The sequence below is a fragment of the Mytilus trossulus genome, unplaced genomic scaffold, assembly GCF_036588685.1.
Source record: "Mytilus trossulus isolate FHL-02 unplaced genomic scaffold, PNRI_Mtr1.1.1.hap1 h1tg000050l__unscaffolded, whole genome shotgun sequence".
Lineage (NCBI taxonomy): Eukaryota > Metazoa > Mollusca > Bivalvia > Mytilida > Mytilidae > Mytilus > Mytilus trossulus.
This window is the reverse complement of record NW_026963292.1, coordinates 5,263,566-5,285,183: the sequence shown is the minus strand read 5'-3', so window position 1 is coordinate 5,285,183 and position 21,618 is coordinate 5,263,566. Positions and strand designations below refer to the sequence as shown.

The following is a 21,618-nucleotide window of genomic DNA, read 5'->3' as shown; positions in this document are numbered from 1 at the left end:
TGAACGTTTTATTTGAATGGCTGCAGCCTGCATTAGCGGATCTGGTATGCGGGGAGAGGGAGTTGTTGGTGGTTGAAGCCTATTTTTTCGATTTTTATGGTGTTCCGTGGTTTGGATCCCCCTTTGTAGAAAGGCGGGATCCGCACCTGGTCTGATATCGTCATTGATAGTATGATGATCCGATTATTCATCTGATTTTTATAGTTTGGTCTTGTGCTGTCATAGTTTTGGGGAGAAATGAGCGCACACAAACATTTTTACCCTTGCCAAATTCTTTATGTACCTGTTTTAAGTCAAAAGCTCGTAGTTCAGTGGTTGTCGTTGGTTCGTGTCTGTCATATATGTTTTTCGTAAATTGTTTTATTATGAATTAGGCCGTCAGTTAAATTCGAAAGGTATTGATTCTTATTTTTCTTTTCGGGACCTTTTATAGCCGACTATAATTGCTCAAATCCATTTATTTTTTAACTTTGACAATCGTATCACATTTCCTTATTTTTATGTTGAAAATATAAATGTGGTTTGATAAAATTTTGTTTTCCCTAAATAAAAACAACTGTTTCGTTCGTTTGTCGGATGCTATAGTTGGGAATATTAAAAAGTTCCTGAATCGTGACATTGATATAAAAAAAATAATGTTGCAGAATTTTGTGTTTTCTCTGTCTTTCAGATAACAAGTCCTCTCCGATCCTTGATAAAATTTAATTTTACTGGATAAAATTGAGAATGGAAATGGGGAATGTGTCAAAGAGACAACAACCCGACCAAATAAAAAAACAACAGCAGAAGGTCACCAACAGGTCTTCAATGTAGCGAGAAATTCCCGCATCCGGAGGCGTTCTTCAGCTGGCCCCTAAACAAATATATACTAGTTCAGTGATAATGAACGCCATACTAATTTCCAAATTGTACACAAGAAACTAAAATTAAAATAATACAAGACTAGCAAAGGCCAGAGGCTCCTGACTTGGGACAGGCGCAAAAATGCGACAGGGTTAAACATATCTCAACCCTCCCCCTATACTTCTAACCAATGTAGAAAAGTAAACGCATAACAATACGCACATTAAAATTCGGTTCAAGAGAAGTCCGAGTCTGATGTCAGAAGAGGTAACCAAAGAAAATAAACAAAATGACAATAATACATAAATAACAAAGGACTACTAGCAGTTAACTAACATGCCAGCTCCAGACTTCAATTAAACTGACTGAAAGATTATGATTTCATCATATGAACATCAGGCACAATTCTTCCCGTTAGGGGTTGAGTATCATACCATCATAACATATATGAGAAGAACATAACCCATGTCATGCCAACAACTGTTTTTATAATAAATGTGTTTAGTTCCGACGCAAAGACCTTATCAGTGACTCAATATTAACGCCAAAATATGCAATCTTTAATGACTTGACAACAGTATCGTAATTATATCCCTTCTTAATAAGTCTATTTAAAGGTTTTGTAAGTATCTGAGGTGAATACTGACACCTTTTCTACCAGTAGCTACATGTATAGCTTGTAATAAACAGACATCTCATTTGTAATTATACCACATCTTCTATTTTAATATCATGTTTATTGACATATACGTGTCTTTTTTTGGGTCAGTGGTTAGCTACCACAATTCCACATTCGAATTCTTTGTTATACCAAATTAAAAAGTGTTGGTATGTGTAGAAACACCGTAAGAGAGGCTAACTTTCACGATAAAGCTTTGCTTTGAAATCTAGTTCATCCTGTGGTGTATTTACACATACAGCCAATCACCTTTTTATTTGGTAAATGACACGTGTCAAAGTTCTTAACTGATATCACAGGAAAGAAAATGTGTTACAATGTAGTTTCTTGCTAAAAGTGTGAGGTATCTAACATACACCACATGACCATTTTCAGTCTTCTGGTAAACCAATCAGAGGGTCGATATGGAACTGTGGTGTATGTGTCGATTCCCTCACACTTTTTCAAACAAACTATGGTACCTATCAAGTTACAATATCCCGATCCTGTGCTGACAAATTCTTTGTTGTATTGTTCAAATATGTATTTATTATTTTTCTAAAATTGCTGGTGAATAATATATAAAGTAACATTCAAAATATGCCAATTAACTTTCCAGAGAATCTTTCCGGTATATATAAATATTTATTTTGTACGAGGATTATTTCATTTTTATTTAAGATTAGATTCTTGACATAGCTTGTACTGTCCTTTTCTTTTTGTCTTGTATACTTATTTAGTGGTTGTTTGTTTATGTGTTACATATATGTTTTTCGTTCATTTTTTGTACATAAATAAGCCGTTAGTTTTCCGAAGTCGTTTTTCCATTATTATTTTAACATATTTTGTACTGTCCATTTCTTTTTGTCTTGTATACTTATTCAGTGGATGTTTGGTTATGTGTTACAATACATATTTGTTTTTCGTTCATTTTTTGTACATAAATAAGCCGTCGTTTTCCATTGTTATTTTGGGACATTTTAAAGATGACTATGCGGTATGGGCTTTATTCATTGTTGACGACCGTACGGTGACCTATAGTTGGTAATTTCTGTGTCATTTTGGTCTCTTGTGGAAAGTTGTCTCTTTGGCAATCATATACCACATCTTCTTTTTTATGTATAATGTACACGTTTTGTTTTTGTCTCTGATATAGTCACCCTAAAAGGGTTCCTTGATAGAATCTTAATTGTCAAAATGACTGGTTTTGTGCTTATTTTCACTTCAAATACCATAGATGAACAAATAGGACAGCAATAAACAACCAATGCAATGCATATGCAATGTATTTAATAATTTTGGCCAAGCAATACTACAGGAAAGCTCCAAGTGATTAACAGGAAGGCTCCGAGTAATATTACAGTCAACTTGTGAGCGATTGTACAGTCAATAAAAATATCCGACATGGAGAAAATGCATATATTTGGATTTCTACTGGGACAATGGCTTTGAAACTTTCAGACAGGTAAGAATATATATCAGAAAAGGTACATGTGAAAATCCAGGTAGCAAACAATGATTTTTCGATGTTTATTTGACATTTTTGATCGCTGTTGTGTGACAATTTTGATCGTTTTACACGGAGCTCCACCATTCTAAGGAAAACGTTTTGATGCATATATCTTTCTTATTATTTTATTGGTTCATATTTGCATAAAGAATGTTTTAGCTATCAAAACTTGAAGCAGAAACGTTATATAGGAACATAAGAGTTCGTCAAAGTTTCCATCAAGCAACTTGTTATTTTTCAAATGTCGGAGCACCGCTTGACAGTCTCCCGAATGACCAAAATATAAGAAAACCGTACAGTTCCGTTCCCACACTGTGTATATATGTTTTACAACTTTATTTAAATCATTAGAAATACCCAGGCGTGAAGTTGAATTATAAATCAATTAAAGATTACTTGAACAACATTGAACAATATTCATACATGTACTATTTAAATTTGCTGGGAAAAGGAAATTGAATCATCCATTTCATATGAGTCGAATTGATGACTGATATCAAATTATTGACAATAATAAGAAATGTATAAATTAGCAGGCAATCCTTATTACAAACGCCTTCTAGGGTGCGCTCGACTTAAGTGACTCAATATAAATATTGTTTTTGAATGGTTCTTAACTGATGACTTTTTGTAAACAATAAATGCTAGCACATCAAAGAAGTGAGTAAACTATGTTAAAAATTTGATAATGGAAATCTTTTTATCCAAGTCTGTAGATTTAAACTTAGTCTATATTTGTCACATTGTCCAGATTTCTGAACGAAGTTTCTCCTGTTTATATATATGCAAAATATTACAAACCTTTGTTATACCTGTACTGTTTTGATTTTAATACACCTGGCTACAGAAGGACTCTTGTAAATGATTTTTGCAGTTTAAACGCCGCATTTATGCAATTTTGTGGCAGCCAGTTTTTATTGCAGGGAGAAGCCGGAGTACCAGGAGAAAACCACCGAACTTTGTTAGGAAAACTGAAAATTTGAGTGAATTAAGATTGGAGTCACGTGTAACCGCACGAGCTGGATTCGAACTCACAACCTCGGCAGTAACTATCATGTAATAAAAAGAGTGTATCAATGACAGAACGATATCTAACATAGGAAAACACTTATTTAAACATGAAAATAATCTATTAAACCATAACACATATATATCTTCAGATACGTCTCCGTATCAGAAACGGATACGATACGTCTATTAATGTCCCACTTCTATTAGAGGTCGGTCATTTACAAACGTATCAACCGTATCGTGTACGTTGACGTATCCGCATCTGCAGATATATTAAAAACTATTATGTGATCCAGAGCTTATTAATAAGACCATACTTCATTTAAAAAAAAATAATTGGAATCTTCGAAACAATCAAACATACACTTTTAATATTTGTAATAGTGGTGTTTTGTAAAAAAATAAATAAGGGGTTCTATTAGCTACTTTTACACGCCCTTAAAAGGGAGCCAATGTAGGGCATGTACACGAATATCATACACAATCCTTTAATAATTTAGTTTAAAAACATTTCAAGATCGTATATGAATAAACACAAAAAAAAATCCAATGTACTACTTATATACACGTAAGGAACTTTGAATATTGTTCATTTGAGATTTTATCATAAAAGGTAATAGAAAGTACTGAGTATCACCTTATTTGTCAAATATCAATTTGGTTCTACGTGAGCACAAGTTCATACACAAACAAACGATTTTACCGTATTCACTCCTATCATGTCTGTAAACTGTTCCAACTATCCGGAATATCTTTAAATGAAGGGTTACATAATCCACAAAAAATCGACATTTCCTTATTGTTTTGCATTAGAAATTAATCAGTCGCCCATTTGCATTATTGAAAGTACATATATTAAAGCTCGGGATCATTATACTGTTTTTTTTGGTATATCTGCAGATGCGGATACGTCAACGTATATGATAAGGTTGATACGTCTCTAAATGACCGACCTCAATTAAAACACAGAAGTTGTCCACCTTACTTAGACCACGTAGACGTTCGTACAATATAGTTTTTCTTAAAGATAATACATTTTTCAAAGCGTGAAAATGTGCGAAGTTTCTTAAATTTCTAAACAACGTGCTATTTCATTATTATGAAACATCACTGAATGAAGAAAAATTCGTCAAAAATGTTATGTATAATCGAACCTTTTATACCTTTTGTTTATTGAATAAAAATATTATGAACTCGTTCAGTATACAGTTTGATGGTCAATGGAAACAAAAATCATATTAACCTGTTTTCAGATATACAGAATGTAGAAATTTCAAGTTTAATTGTGAATTATTTAGCAAGAGGATCAGGATATGGATCTTCCTTTCTATATTTAGCCTTAGGATCAGGATAATGATCTTCCTTTCTATATTTAGCCTTAGGATCAGGATAGGGATCTTCCTTTCTATATTTAGCCTGAGGATCAGGATAGGGATCTTCCTTTCTTTATTCTTTAATTTTAAGGACATTTTTATCTATTCTTCAAGATCACTTGTGTTTCCCATTATTCCAAAGAGTGACTGTGATCGAGACTTTCTAATTACAAAACATTAGTTTAATCGTATTAAGGAGGCTCGTGTGTATAAGATTTTCAGAAAAAAATTAAACATTAATATTTCATTACGAATTTTATTTATTACCTTTAGTAGTTGTTACTTTATCATATGGAACAAGAAGTCATTCCAAAAAATCAATTCGTGTTGGCCCGAGGTGTCTTTAAAATGTAGATATCTCATCTGTGACCATATTCTTTATTGATGTTTTCGGATAAGCTGTAAATAAACTAAATAATTAAAAAAATTAAGCGATTTCTGTAATTTAGTTCTTTTTTTATTTCGACATTACCGCTCTTTCTCCTATTAGTTCAACAGAAAAATAAGTACATAAACAAAAATGTATGCTTCTTTCGAAGACAGATTGTGAGCGTAAATTAACGGTGACCCCATTTTTTATTTCATTTTTCTATGAAGTATAAGATTAAGTTATTTAGAGAAATCCTATATTAAATAAAAACAATTGATTTAGATCCGCGAGCCCCCTTTATTAAAAAATAATATTAGTCAAAATTCAACTTGACCTTTAAGCATAACATTAGGACAGAAAATTATAGACAAACCGTAACCATAAGACTTTTTTTAGTGTTAATCCACAAACAAAGTATTTTTATAATTTCTTTAAGATTTTTAACTTCGGATCAAGAGTTGTCATTCTTGTTTTCATAAACAATAATTATTGACGTTATAAAATTTCGCGTGCTTGCAGAATACAGACAGGACAAATTTATACAGGTAACTAGGTAAAGGTGAAGCAATATCAAGTTCATCCAATCGAATTGCGTAAGATTTAGAAACAATGACCAGTTCCTATCAGGTTAAGTGTTAGGGGAAATTGAATAGGGAGAAAATGTGAGATTTTTAAAGACAATTTCTTGTTAATACTACAAAACACTCATCACCAAAATATTCTATAAGAAGCTCGAAAACCTATATGTCTGTATTATCATCGTTTTTCGATCTCTCGTTAGCGTATTTAAAGCTATAGAATATTTGGGCTTTTAATTAAAAGGTCAACACAATTATTGAATATACATAGGAAATTAACCTTCTTAGAGCGTTTACTTATTAATATATTATACCCGTACACATAGAAAAATCATTTCTTAAAATTCGGCAAAAGATTTTTTTTTATTTGTTCAACGGTATTGTCACGAATATAAAAAAAAAGATGTGGTATGATTGCCAATGCGGCAACTCTCCCCATGAGACCAAATGACACAGAAATTAACAGATGAAGTGCGTTAATAGGAACCATGGTGTATCAAACATCGAATTCCCTCACACAACCTTATCACACACTATTGTATTAAAGTACCAACTCATCATGTCTACATACATCTGACAGTAAGATATCTTTTGAGCTATGGTGCAAATTAGTGGGTTTAAGGAGAGGGGCTTCGGTATTTTTTTTTTTTATGCCAATTTTTTCTATTCTGTATTTTTAGTATTAAAACATTTTCTCTATTTTATAGCATATGCAGACCATACGCAAATTATAAAAAAAGGAATGTTAACAAAAAGAGTCATGGTATTAGTTGCCTTAGTCCATGTTCTGAAACATACAAATCAAAACAAAAACATACAACATGTATCTTTTGAAGAAAAACAGATGTTTGTGTTGAATTTTTATTGGTAAATTTTTATTTGTACATGTATACAAATTTACTCTGATATACTGAAAAACAAAATACTAATGTTTTTGTTCATGTATAAATAAAGGCAACAGTAGTATACCGCTGTTCAAAACTCGTAAATCTATGGACGAAAAACAAAATCCGGGTAACAAACTAGAACTGAGGGAAAACGCATTAAATATAAGAGGAGAACAACGACACAACATTAAAATGTAACACATACAGAAACGGACTAAGCATTAGACAAAATCCGATGAGAATAACAAATAAAACATCATAACCAAATACATGAATTTCAGATGGAAAAGTACCATGACAGGTCTTATAGTAGTGTGAAATCACACTTAAATATAAGAGAAAATAAAAGACACAACGGAAACACAAATCCTTCTACGATCACGTCTTTAGTACAACAAGTATCATGAAAAGCTGCTACCCAAGAAAGGTCAGGTTTCTTATCACGCAAAATTGACTAAAGGCCTAAAATCCTAGCTTAAATCTTGCTATAACCTTGATCACTGATCCATAAAATCAGGTGGAGGGCAGTCGAACCGTTTCTGACTCAGCTGGACCAGCTGCTATGTGTGGGGCTACAGATTTCGTTGTTTAATCGAGGTCCTGTTAAAAACTAAGCTGACTGAAATCGTGTTTATTGGTGTTATTTGCATCTGTATTGTGAACATTGATCAATGCACCCCGTTTATAAATTTCGTTTTATTGATGGGAAGCTTAAAGCACCTCGTTTATAAATATATATTTTATATAAAGGAAGCTAAATGTCTCTCCTTTTTGTCTATGTTGTGCTATTTATATAAGTAATAGAACACACCCGTGATATCGCGGGTTTGTGACTGAATTAAAGAATATAACTATGCGAAAGCCTTATTTTAGTATTGGTCTTGTCATCTGATAAAGTCAAGCCGATTATAAGATGCACAGTTTTCTCTGCTTTCAACATCTTTCTGTTTGAACCCGTCGACCTGGAACTTATCAATCATTGGTATTATTAATTTTATTTGAAAAACAAAAGGGCCTGGAAAGGAGTATTTTTTTAATCAACAGCATTGTCCTTTATGAGTTATATAAAGTTGAATTCTTTGATTCGCTGTTTTACGTCATTCCGGCTGACAAATTGAAAACTGTACCTATACGCCTTATTTTAAGTCCAGATTTTTATTATTCGTATTGTCATCTAAGAAAGTCACACTGATTAAAATACTATAATCGGAACAATGTGACATTGATTGAATTAATGTAGTGTCAACCCTGTGATTATGACCCGTGTATATAGATAGATCCTAATTACACCGTTTGGTGGTGCGCCTGTCAGATGCGAAACGTAAAGATAAGATAATAGGTAACAGGTGAATATACTATTGGTATCGGTATCGGATTCGTCCCGGAACTTCTGAATTCTTTGCAATATTAATTATGTGGAAAACAAAAGGGTCTGGAGTGGTGTAATTTTTAATCAACAGCATTGTACTATATTAGTTATATATAAAGTTGAATTCTTTGATTCATCGCTTATACGTGATGACGGCTGACAAATTGGACCTCGTAATTTTAGAACTATAGATAATGCAAAGAGCTAAATGCGCTCCATAGATATGACTATGTCTCTTAATTCTTTCCATACACATTAGTGTTTACAAAAAAGGCGTGACATTTTTTCCAAGACGTAAGTACTAAAAAGTAAAATAACTATTAAAACTACTACTCCAAAATAATTTTAAACGGGAGAAGTCCCTTATCAAATTGCAAAAAACAAAAGATCGAACATCTAATGAAAAAAACTGTCATATTGTTGTGATACTATAATTGTAATTTCTGCTTCTTGCTATCTATGTCTTATCAAAAATAAAATGTGAATTACGGCACAATGCAACAATGTACAGAGTACGCTATCGGAATAATTGTTATATGTTATTTTCAATGTATTCAACAGATATACTTCTATTTAGGTTGCCATGAAGGTGGAACTAATTTAGATATATCAATATTTACAGATAACAGCTGATTAAAAATTATCAAAGATTATATTAAACCTATTTTTAGTAATTCGTTTAACTGTATTTAACTTACCGCTTTGAAGTTCATTGACCTTTGCGGAGATTTGATACCAACTGCCTATATTATAACAACTACTTTCTATAATTGAATGTTCTCGCTACTGGGTTACAATACTTATATTACAGTTTATTGTATCATTTTTTTTCGTTATCGAGAAATAAGAAAGAAAATTACAAACTTAAAATAGGCTTACTGTTTACATATTATTGTCAAACAGGTTCGAGGAAGAGGCAGATGAATATGGATTTGGAAACAATATATTTGTAGATATACAAGAAAAACTGGAACCCATCAGCAAACAAATCCAGGAGAAAATTAACCTTTGTAGTCATGACGTATCCATTATTTTTTTTTATCTATATCATCGATTAAAATCTAATAAGAAACGAAAATATATCAAGATAATTGATTTCTTATTGTTTGATGAATGTAAAAATTTCTTTAACGGAATACCTAGTAAAGACAAAAATGTATGAAAATGATTTATGTTAAATTATTAAAAAAAATGACATTTATTTCAAGAAGTTCATTCTCCCAACACTAGATTTTACGGTCTCTTTTTAATAAAAATTATGTTAAAACACTTGTGTTAATACAATATTCGCGTTTGTCATGTTCCAATGGCGATGGATGAAGCATGTCTATTATTATAATTATATTTGTACTAGAATACACCGCGTCTGTTACTGAATTAAAGTCATTACGCCTTATTTTCAGCCTGGATTTTTAGTATTCGTATCATCATTTAATAAGTCATGCTGATTATAAGGTGCACAGTGTTTTCTGTTTGAATCCGTCCTAGTTTTCTTACTACAGCCAGAATCTATTCGTAGATTTAGTTTTGATTGAATGTAGTAATGTCAATCCCTGCATTATGACGAACTTCAGGTGGGACTATGACCCGTGAATATAGCAAATCCCAAATACACACAGCGACAAAACGTACATATTAGATAACAGGTAACTGTGTGTATCGGTATCGGATTTGATTCGGAACCTTGTAAATCATTTTAATATAAATTTCGTAGAAAACAAAAGGGCATGGAATAGTGTAATTTTTCATCAACACCATCCAACTTTATTAGTTATATTTCTATAATTCGCCGTTTTTACATTATGGACGCTTACAAATTGATTCTCGATTTTTTAGTAATATTGATGTGTTTGTATATGGTTTCGTTTCATGTTGAGTTGTTGTTCATCTGCACATTTACTAATTAGATTGAAGCAAATTATTTAAACTATCCTCAAATAATCCCTATAGGAAAAAGCTGTTTCTATAGGCGACCTTGGTGATATAATATCGAAACACAAAAAGTGGAAGGAATGTTTACCAAGAGTTGAACCGTTTTATGGTAAGTAATCTTCTAGTATATTAAAGTAATAAATAAAAATTCTGCGAGGCCTTTCATATCGAAGTTTTACAAAAAATAAAAATTCTCGAGATATGAATCTAGTATAGTCTGAATCCCATAAATGGTGTTTAAAACAAAATTTGATCTAGGTAAGACAGATTAATAAACTTTTACATTTTATATTGGAAAACCGGAAATTTTAAACGCTGAAATAAGAGGCAAATTACGGTTTTTGGTGGGTTTTTTCTTGTAGCAATTAATATGAATAACCATGTTTATAAAATGAAGCCGAATATACGTACAATGGGTTTTGACTTACTGTATGCAAATGCATTGTTCTTAACAAAAAGTTGTGTTCCGTTGATTTTTTAGATGAAAGGTACAAGTCAACATTGTCAAAAAAAATATCATAATGATTCTAATATGAAGCTCTACTTTTTTATTGTAAATTAAGACATGTTCAAGCTCCAATGAAATATAATTGCCTGATAATGACATCACAATCAAAATTGCAATGTTAGTTGAATTTTTAACGACATCGTCGATTAAAACTGGCATTTATGCTAGAAAAGCATTAAAATCATTCTCCTAATAAGTCATGTTTTTGTAAACTTTGAGCGTTCCTGATGAAGGTTAATCCAGCAAGCGCTTCGGACGCATGTAATTATTCAACGTGTTGTTTTCATTTTTGTCTAGGCTATATCTGATCTCAGGGCTATCGCCCTTCGAAAATATTTAGCTGCAAATCACCAACACGTTTGAAAAACCATCGACAGTCTATAAATATTTTTGCTTGTACACTATATGAATATGCATAAAATAAAAATCCGTTGAGAATGGTTTAATACATCGATTCAATAGTGTTGGTAACTATTGTGTCGATGTAAAATTGAAAAAAACGAGACAAAAATATTTAATAAAAAAAACAAATTGAAATGGCATTTATTATTGATATTATGAACGATTACAATTTTTTTTACAGCTGTAAAATGTAATGATATTTATCCTGTAATTAAACTGCTAGCAGATATGGGCCTTTCATTTGACTGTGCTAGTAAGGTAAACATTAAAAGATGATAGATAAAGTTTCAAAAAGTATCCACAGAATGTAAGTAAAAAGATATTGTACCCTACCATAGACAACAAAAAATACAAGGGAGCTACAACACTTAATTACTAATGTAATTTACCTATGTTCAGTAAAGATTCCATTAGTATTTAAAAATCTGAGCAGATCAAGAGACATCATGCTTGTTTACATAACAGTCATTATGGCGGGGTTAAACGTGTGAGATGACGTCCAATACGCCCATCAACATTGGACAGTGGTTTAACAGTGCAACATAAGATCAACTATAACAATCAGTTGAATGAGGCTTAACTCATTAGATGATATTTATGGCAATTAAAACCTAGGGAGGTAACTTAAGTATTTCGAATGATTCAACATTTTATAAAGTTAATAAAAAATTTACAGAGAAAAACAGTATTGATGACAGCTCATTCAAAAGTGCGGACAACTTTGTTGGCTATACTCTCGAGGATGCAATTCTCACATTGATCGAGTGGTTGCTTAATCAGTGATATTAGGCTTCTCTATATGATCTCTATGCACTCATTTTATCTACTTAAGACTCATCACTGGCAATCCAATCAAAGTAGAATAACGTCCATTTAAAAGCAATCAATGAAAACCTCAAATTCTAAAAGAAAAGGATACGCCACATTAGAGTGAAAACATACGAAAGAAAAAAATAATATGAGGAATTTTCCATAAAATAATGAATTTGTTTACTAGTAGTAGAAAAGATATTAATTAGCCAATGTAAAAAATCCAATGAAAAGTTTCTGATCAGGTTTAGTTGGCATATATTATTCATTGTTAGAATTCTAAATATCTCTGCAAACTGAATATCATGTTGCGTCACAATACGGGTGTGTGTGGTATGTAAAGATAGAGAAAAAACTTAATAAAAAACGCAAAAAATCAATATAATGTGATCATTGGAATACTTTGAAAACAATTTTGAAGCAAGCATTCCAAACCTCATGGTATATTGAAAAGCCTTCCAATGTACACATACCAACTGTGGCATAAATCACTCCAAAGGACTACCAAAAGAAGCAGTAGACCATTGAATGTCATGGTTCAAATATTGGAACATTAATTGGCATTGTATCTCACAATTCATCACAGTAATTTGAATTTACTCGAAATCTCGGATGTTACGTTCCCGAACCTTGAAAGTGTTGCTTCTTCTGATATGTTATTGATGTCCTATATCAGATGCGTTTTCTATAATGGTTGACGAAAAATGTCTCAGATTAGCATTGCAAGAGAAATTTTCAAGCTTAGTCTTACACTATTCATAATCATGTATTGAAATGTGCATTCATATTTTATCTGAAATAAAATTAACGGTACCAATTGTCTTGCACCAGATGCGCATTTCGACAATTCATGTCTCTTCAGTGATGCTCGTGGCCAAAATATTTTAAATCCAAAGCTTATATAAAAGATGAAGAGCTTGAATCCAAAAGGTCTAGAAATTATAGCCAAATCCGTGAAAGGAATCAGAGCTTTGGATGAGGGAGATACATTCTTTAATTTATAATAATTTCTAATGTATATATTGAAACATATCAGGACATAACACTGGCTTTTGGTCTGATAAATCTCTCTGAGACTAGAAATCCACCAAAGCTAATTCATATCAACGAATATGGAGGCAAATGAACAAAACCAGATTAAAACAGATCTTTTTAGATATAAGTTAAGCCTTTTAAATTGTTCATGTTGTCGGAACGAAAATATTACAATGAGTAGTGTCAAATGTATTGTATAAATAATTTCATTGATAGGGTGAGATACAGAAGATTTTAGACCTTGGAGTTGATCCTTCTAGAATTATATATGCCAACACATTTAACAACTATCATTTATCAAATATGCTGCTGATAATGGAGTCAATTTGATGACATTTGATTGTGAGGATGAACTAACAAAGATCAAGAAAGAATACCCCCAAGCAACGTACGCAATATTTTAATGGAAATAGCTTGATAATACGGTAGACTTTTGATTTCGTTAAGCAAAGACCACAATATTTTAATTAAAATAGCTTGAAAATACGGTACATTTTTGATTTTGGTTTCATTATCTGTAATTTAGTAGCTAGCACGTATATGCATTCGAAAGAAAAATGTAGAACCAATAAAAATTATTGATGAAAATTGTAAAAACAACAAAAGATCTGTCACTATACCAATGAAGTCACGATTAATCAATATAAATACACCAAAAACAAGATTGAGCTGATGAAGTTCAGATTGGTAAACGGTGTTGATTTAGGTGCCAACTGTGTTACTTTTGACATATTAAAATCTGGTCATTTCTAGTGTTTGGCAGCAAGTTTCTTTTTTGTTACTTTGGGCAACTTATGGTGTTGTTTCTTCTTTTTGAAGCACAAACTCCTGAATATCCGTTGTTATTGTGAGTAAAAACTCCATTCAAATAAAATAAGATACATGTGTCACAAAAGTTCAACTTTTAAACAGCAAAACGGTAAACAAATATGTGTCGATTGGTTTTTGTAAATATATTCAATTGGTCAGAAGTTAGTTAGTTCCTCATAATATTCAATAAGACCACACCATCCTTCAGAAAAGGCGTTATGGTAAACACAATTATCCATTTTTTATACTGCAAGTTCGAGTAGTCCGTTAGTTAAACCAATGCAAAAAGACTCATAGTTGATTTTTTGAAAATTAATGAAGTGTATTGAATTTCCATCTATCTCCTTCAATTTTTGTCAGCAATTCAGCAAATTGATAACAAGTTATGTTATCTACAATGAGAACTTCCATCAATCTTCTCCAGTTTTATAAGTAATTCAGCAAAGTGATAACTAGTCTTGTTATCTACAATCAGAAATTTCTATCAACCTTCTTCAATTTTATTAGTAATTCACCAAATTGATAACTAGTCTTGTTATCTACAATCAGAAATTTCTATCAACCTTCTTCAATTTTATTAGCTATTTAGCAAAGTCATGTCATTTACAATCAGAATTTCCTCGTCTTATTCAATTTTTATTAGTATTTCAGAAATTGATAACAAGTTATGTTATCTACAAATGTAATATCCTAAATACTTCGATATTGACTATCTTGTTTCCTACATGTATAAGCATGGTCATTATATTTAGGAGTTTTTGTCATAACTAATATAATGCTAACAAAAACTGAAAACCATCTAATTCTAAACACCAACAAAAGAATTCTCTTCTTATTAAAGCTTAGTGCTGAGAATCAGTCCACAATCGAAGAACAAGGTCATTTATCAACTGGGAAGAAAGTTTGGATGTCACCCGTCGACAGCCTTACAACTGCTACAATTTGCTAAGAAATTGGAATTAAATGTCATCGGTATAAGGTAAGAATGAAATATCTAATGTTGTTTACAGAATATTGTTGACGCCAGATTGTCGATAGTTTCTGTTTAATGTATTCACATTTTTTTTAAACTCAGGAAAAGTTTTAGCTTGATATTAAAGTGTCTTTTGGTTGTTTGCAATCTCATTCCGTGTTTACAAAGTATTAAATAAGAAGCAATATTCTTAAATGTTAAAATTCGTCTTTTTCATCGCAATAACATGAATGTCACTAGTTTTCAATAGATTTGGTTTGCTTTTTTTGTTCAAAATGCATTCTACATATATTTAACAATAGAAATATTTGAGTAAATCAACTTTAATTTCGTTTTTTTTTAGCTTTTACGATTTGCCACGACCTACATTGTTGTATAACAATTTTGTAGAAGCCAGTAAATATCAAATAATCTATTGACAGTCGCCTTATGTAATTTACTTGTTATACAAAAATTCTGTCACAGTTAAACGTTAATATCATACTAGTTGAGATATAAAGATATAATTTAATGGCAATATGATGTTTATTGGGATATCGAAAATTGAAGAAAGAATCGTGTGTGGCTATAGAGACAAACAATGCATTTCTTAGACTTAAAAAATCTGATTTTTTTAAAACTAGCTTTCATATTGGAAGTGGCTTTTTAGAAGCCGGTGCGTTTGAAGCCGCGATAGAGCTGTCAAGACGTGTATTTGATTTAGGACTCTCTGTTGGATTTAACATGAACCTCCTTGACATAGGTGGAGGATTTCCTGGCCAGAAAAATGTGCAAACTAATATAACTTTTGAAAAGGTAAGCCTCAATCAATATAAACTTATAGTGTGTGTGTATTGAATTCGAAAGAATCTCCATTATGAGCTCGAGGGTATTTAAATGAATGGTAAATCAAAATGTTGAAACTCTTTTATTGTCGAATTATAGATACCGTTTTAGAATGTAAATATGACGAAAATTGTTCCGGATATTGTGCCTAGGTCATACATTCACAGATTTTACGGCGGATTAGCTACGGATACGATCCGGTTTCATTCGTGGCAATATGTATTGGTCCGTAGATTTCCGTATTGTATCTGTGGTTACAAGAAGTAGCTATAATTGTATATTCGGGACAATTTTTTAGCATGCTCAAACAATACCCTTATGTAGTATTTTAACCTATGTCAGTCATGTTGGTCGGGAAACTGATTCAGTGGTAGCGGTTTGGAAACTCGATGATGAGTGTGACCAAGATTGGTCAAATTTGGCCACCAGTTTCAAGGGAGATGATAATTGTAAACGTTAAAGGACAACGACGGACGCCTAGAAATGATGCATTTGACTTGATTAATTGTAATCTCCTAAACCTAATTTTCAAATAGTTCATGCGTACATATAGGACAATAACGAAATAAGAAATTAATCCAATTGATGAGAATTGCAATATGGATTGATAGTGGTTCAGGTATTGGAAATGAGTTTAGATTATATCGAACAATGGCAAGAAATTTTGTCTTCCAACTGTGGTTAGGAACCACACAAGGACTTTTATCCACTAGAGTCTTCATTGGCACTATTGGGATTCCACAGTTAGTTGACTGATAGTTCAGGAGGGTACTGACATGATTACATTTTTTGTTATGCATGTTATTAGCATTCCTTGTAAAGGTTTCCATTAACGTGTAGAAAGTGTGGCCGTGACAATGCATTTGGCAATAATTAAACATCCCTTTTCTGACAGAACATGGTTGCGTATTTCTACAATTGTTGATATTCGCTACAAGTCATATGTAAGCAGTCATAAATGTCATTTTGTTTATGTTGAAGTATAATTAATGAATAAACGAAATTATTTTAAAAACAATTGGCCATACTTTTCATGACTTTTTGCTTATACAGCGTCTCACGTATTACGGTATTAATACACCCCTGGCTATCACATTTTGTTTTTGTTTTTAGCATTCTTTGTGAAGGTTTCCATTAACGTGTAGACATTGTGGCCCTGACAATACATTTGGCAATAAATAAACATCCCTATTCTGATAAAACGTATGACTACAATTGTTGAAATTCTATACAAGTCATATGTTAACAGTCATACAAGATATTTTTTTCTGTTTAAGTATAATTAATGAAAGAACATATAAGTGTATCATATAAGGAAAATTAACAGATATTTGTGTTTTACATAACTTAACAAATACACAGTCATAAGTTATAACTAACAGTGACCTATTTTACAGATAGCTTCAGATGTGAACCTCTCTCTGGATAAATATTTCCCTGGTAATTACGTTCGGATTATAGCTGAACCAGGACGGTATTTTGTTCTTTCAGCGTTCACAATTGCCACCAATATCATAACAAAGAAAATCGTTATTGATGAAGAAAGTATGCTACAAATTTTTTTGTATTATTCTTTACACTCAAATCAAGTTAAGTATTAGAAAATGTTGCCAACGTAAAATTTGGGTACAATGCATTTTTTTATTTTTTTTGACCTGTCAATCACATAAAAAGGTTTTTAAAATCTAATTTTTAACATTCTTCAGAATTTTGCTCAGTTTAGCATGTGTCGAAGAAGAGACAATGAGGATGATGTAAATAAAATGTAGGCTCCAAATAGCATGTGACTTATTTCACCAAAATATTATTAGGAATTCGGAATTACGCAGTAAACTGTGATCAGTTTAGTCGTATGAAAAGTAAGCCACTGGCAATATTTTTACTTAAATTTTAAGCGATCTTTGAAAGTTACAACACAAAACATTTGATGCCATGCTTATAAGCAAAGTTGATACCAGATGAAATTATTCGAGAAGAACATTATATACATCATTGTTGCTTTGTTCGTCTAAAATTTGCATAATTGTAGATTCTAAGATCATGAATTAGCAAACTTTGGACGGCCGGGCGTCGGTAGACGAGGATCAAAATGTGAATTGCAAATGTTAAAATAAAAATGATAATAATTTTTCATGTAAACAATGCAGAACACACAAAGTCAATGTGCCATGACTGAACGTACAGGGCTTAATATTCTCTGTTGAACTGAGAAATATAGCTTCATATCAAATAAGGGGACTTTATATAAGAGGTTTCTCTGAACTAATCACAAAGTCTAACATTATTACAAGAAAAACTAAACAATCTTTCAGTCAATTGACCATGACTCAGGCGGCTGGACCGAATACTCGTCATGGGTATATGAGATGTTGCAATACTCATCAAAAACACATTGAATATCTATTTACAATTAGTTTCCCTTTTAACGGACATAATCACACACAAATAGTCTCCAACAATTAAGTGTTGTCTTCGAGACAAAAATAAACGTGGTCTTAATAAAAATCTGAGAGGAACTCAGGTTTTTCGGTAGCATTGTCGACTTTTACATGTCAAGTAAAAATTAAAAAAAAATGTATGATATATCCATCGACCAAGCTATGATTGTAACCTTAAATCTTTGAGATAGGGGATGTTTTCAGTCTTAAAAACCACATTTCTAGTTATAAAAAAAGGTTTCTATACAGTAAAGTAAACTTTGCTTTCAGAAGGAGATTTACATGACCATCCAACAGCACAGAATGAACACCTCAGAATATACTATGTGAATGAGGGTATATACGGAAGTTTTCTGACATGTTTGACTGATCCAGGGTGTTATGTACCTTCACACTTTAAAGTGAGCGTTCTTTTAATCTATGTATTGACACATATTTAGCCTTTTGCAAGCATATCGCATTACAAATACCTATACCTGACAAAAATTTAAATGTTGTATTTCACGTAATTTACTATATATCTAAACTAATTAGGTCCAAAGTGTTAGCTGGTATGATACAAAACAGTGAATAAACAAATGGAACTTTATATATAACTGATATAGGACAATATTTATTTTTACAAAATACACCATTCCAGGCCCTCTTGTTTTCGACATAACATTTCCAGTAATAAGCAAGTTCCGGGATCGAATCCGATACTTTTTGTCTAGAGGTATAGGGGGAGCGTTGATATTTCACAAACATGATTAACCCCGCCGCATTTTTGCGCCTACTAAGTCAGGAGCCTCTGGCCTTTTTTCGTCTTGTGTTATTTTATTTTAGTTTCTTGTGTACAATTTGGAAGTCAGTATGGCGTTCATTATCAATGAAATAGTATATATTTGTTAAGGGGCCAGCTGAAGGACGCCTCCGGATGCGGGAATTTTTCGCTACATTGAAGAACTGTTGGTGACCTTCTGCTGTTGTTTTTTTTTCTATGGTCGGGTTGTTGTGTCTTTGACATATTCCCCATTTCCATTCTCAATTTTATCAATAGTATGTGTCACATGTAGTTTCAAGTTTCAGTAAGAAACCAGGACGGGTTTAAACAGTAAAAAATTGAAAGCTGAGATAACTAGCACGACTTTATCAGATGACAATAGGAACACTAAAAATCCAACCTGAAAATAAGATGTAGGTACTTTAATGTCGCGGGTGTGTTCTAGTTGGTTAAGTATAAAACAAACAGATTTAAATAATATAAATATCTAAAACGATTATCAATTATTATTACTATCATATAGAAGTATTGTGTGTTGAAGCACCTTTCTTGATTGACCTTCATCGAAAAGGCTCAAACCCTAACATTTAAAATACAAATTTGTATCAAAAATGTTTCGCGTTGTTAAGAATTACGATCACATGACCTTGCTACTTGTATGTTTTCTTCGAGTTTCTGACCATGTCCTCTATCGAGGGTGTCAATGTTATCGTTACCCTAACGACAACTTCAAGAGATTACCGGAAATTGCCCTTCATTTAATTGTCATGAGTATTCATTATAAGGTTAACACAACAACAGAACATGCTCTCGTTCTTAGCATATCCCAACTCGAGAAAAACGCACTCAAACATTACTGCCCTGGCAGCACAGTTTACACAACCAGAGGGTTGTCTTTGTCAAAATTAGGTTCTCCTAAAAAAAGAGATTCCCCCTAATTTGTTTGTCAAATGTTGTGAAATGTCTGTATTCGATAACTTCGGATGTCTAGCTGTGTCTCTGTGTCTCACAATTAACAATCTTTTGTTTAACACAGATGCCAATCTAAAATATATATAATTCAAGGGAAATCATGAAGAGTTATATAACAGTATAATTTGGGGACCAACTTGCGCTGCAATTGATTTAGTTATAGACAAAATCAAACTACCCGATCTTTCAACTGGGGATTGGATATACTTCAAGGATATGGGATCATACACCTTTTCTACAGCAACTAATTTTAACAGTATGCCAAGAGTCGAGGAGTACTTCACATGTGAAAAGAAATTATGGTATATTGTCTTGATTCATAATCATCTATGTTTTTATTTGAGAATAATATAATTGTGATGTAAAAAGTCTTCTGATTTGCTGTAAGTGTTTTGTATATGGGCTCATAGACATAAATATGTCATATGACTGTGACGTCATTAACGATTTTATCATGATTTATAGAATTAGAGTATAAGGAATTACTGAAATATGTATCTGTCAATGAAGAAAAATTACAGTTATTCCTTTAAGAAAATGTATATTTAGAGGCTAACCTTCACTTTAAAATAAGCTCTTAAAATGGTAAAGGGGGAAAGCAGTTTTAACAAAACAAAAACAGCTAGCAGAAAAAAATTGATTCAAGTTTTCATTATGGTAATGTAGTGGGGACTCAAGATAGCAATACTTCAAGTGAATTCTACCAGCAATTTTTATTGTGCTATTTTCATTGTTTTTCCGATAATTGTCTTTCCTTATTTTGTATATGCGATTTTCACATCATTTAACATATTAAAAAAAATACAACTTTAGGGTGCTGGATTTTTCAAAAAATCAAATATGATTGATTTAATCAAGGGGAATTTGAATAGGGCCAAATTTCTAACATTATTTTCGGGATTTGATTTGTTGAACCTCCTCCCCCACCCTTGCAGAACGTTTGTAAAATCAACACATTGTGTGCCAATTTTATTATTTGAGATTTTTAAACAAACTATTATACAATTTCAGAAACATTTCGTTTTTTTTTTTATATTTCAGGGAACAAGTATATCAAAATGATCAATTTTAGCTGTAGTCTTGTTAAAGCAGAGCACAAAATGAATATAAAATGACTTCGTATATGACGTACTGTAACATTTATCAACTTTGTTATATATCATTTACAGTATATTATTGCTTATATAATTGGAAACATGTCCCGATTGTTATTGGCTTTGAACTAGCTGTCAGATAATTGCGAGTACTCTCAGATCTGTTCATTGTGTCTCTTTGTGTCGGGATGTATAAGTACCCTGCCACGTCCACTTGTATGTTTTGTCTATCTGATGAGTTAAGCCTTTTTCAACTGATTTTTATAGTTCGTTCTTATGTTGTACTGTTATACCACTGTCCCAGGTTAGGGGGAGGGTTGGAATCCCGCTAACATGTTTAACCCCGCCACATTATTTATGTGTGTGTCTGTCCCAAGTCAGGAGCCTGTAATTCAGTGGTTGTCGTTTGCTTATGTGTTACATATTTGTTTTTCGTTCATTTTTTTTCATAGATAAG

The 21,618-nt window shown here is 32.1% G+C and overlaps 1 pseudogene; it reads left to right on the top strand.

The window, feature by feature from the left end:
• The first annotated feature begins 6,374 nt into the window (after positions 1-6,374).
• On the top strand, positions 6,375-21,196 carry LOC134699378 (ornithine decarboxylase-like; annotated as a pseudogene).
• Positions 21,197-21,618: the final 422 nt, after the last annotated feature.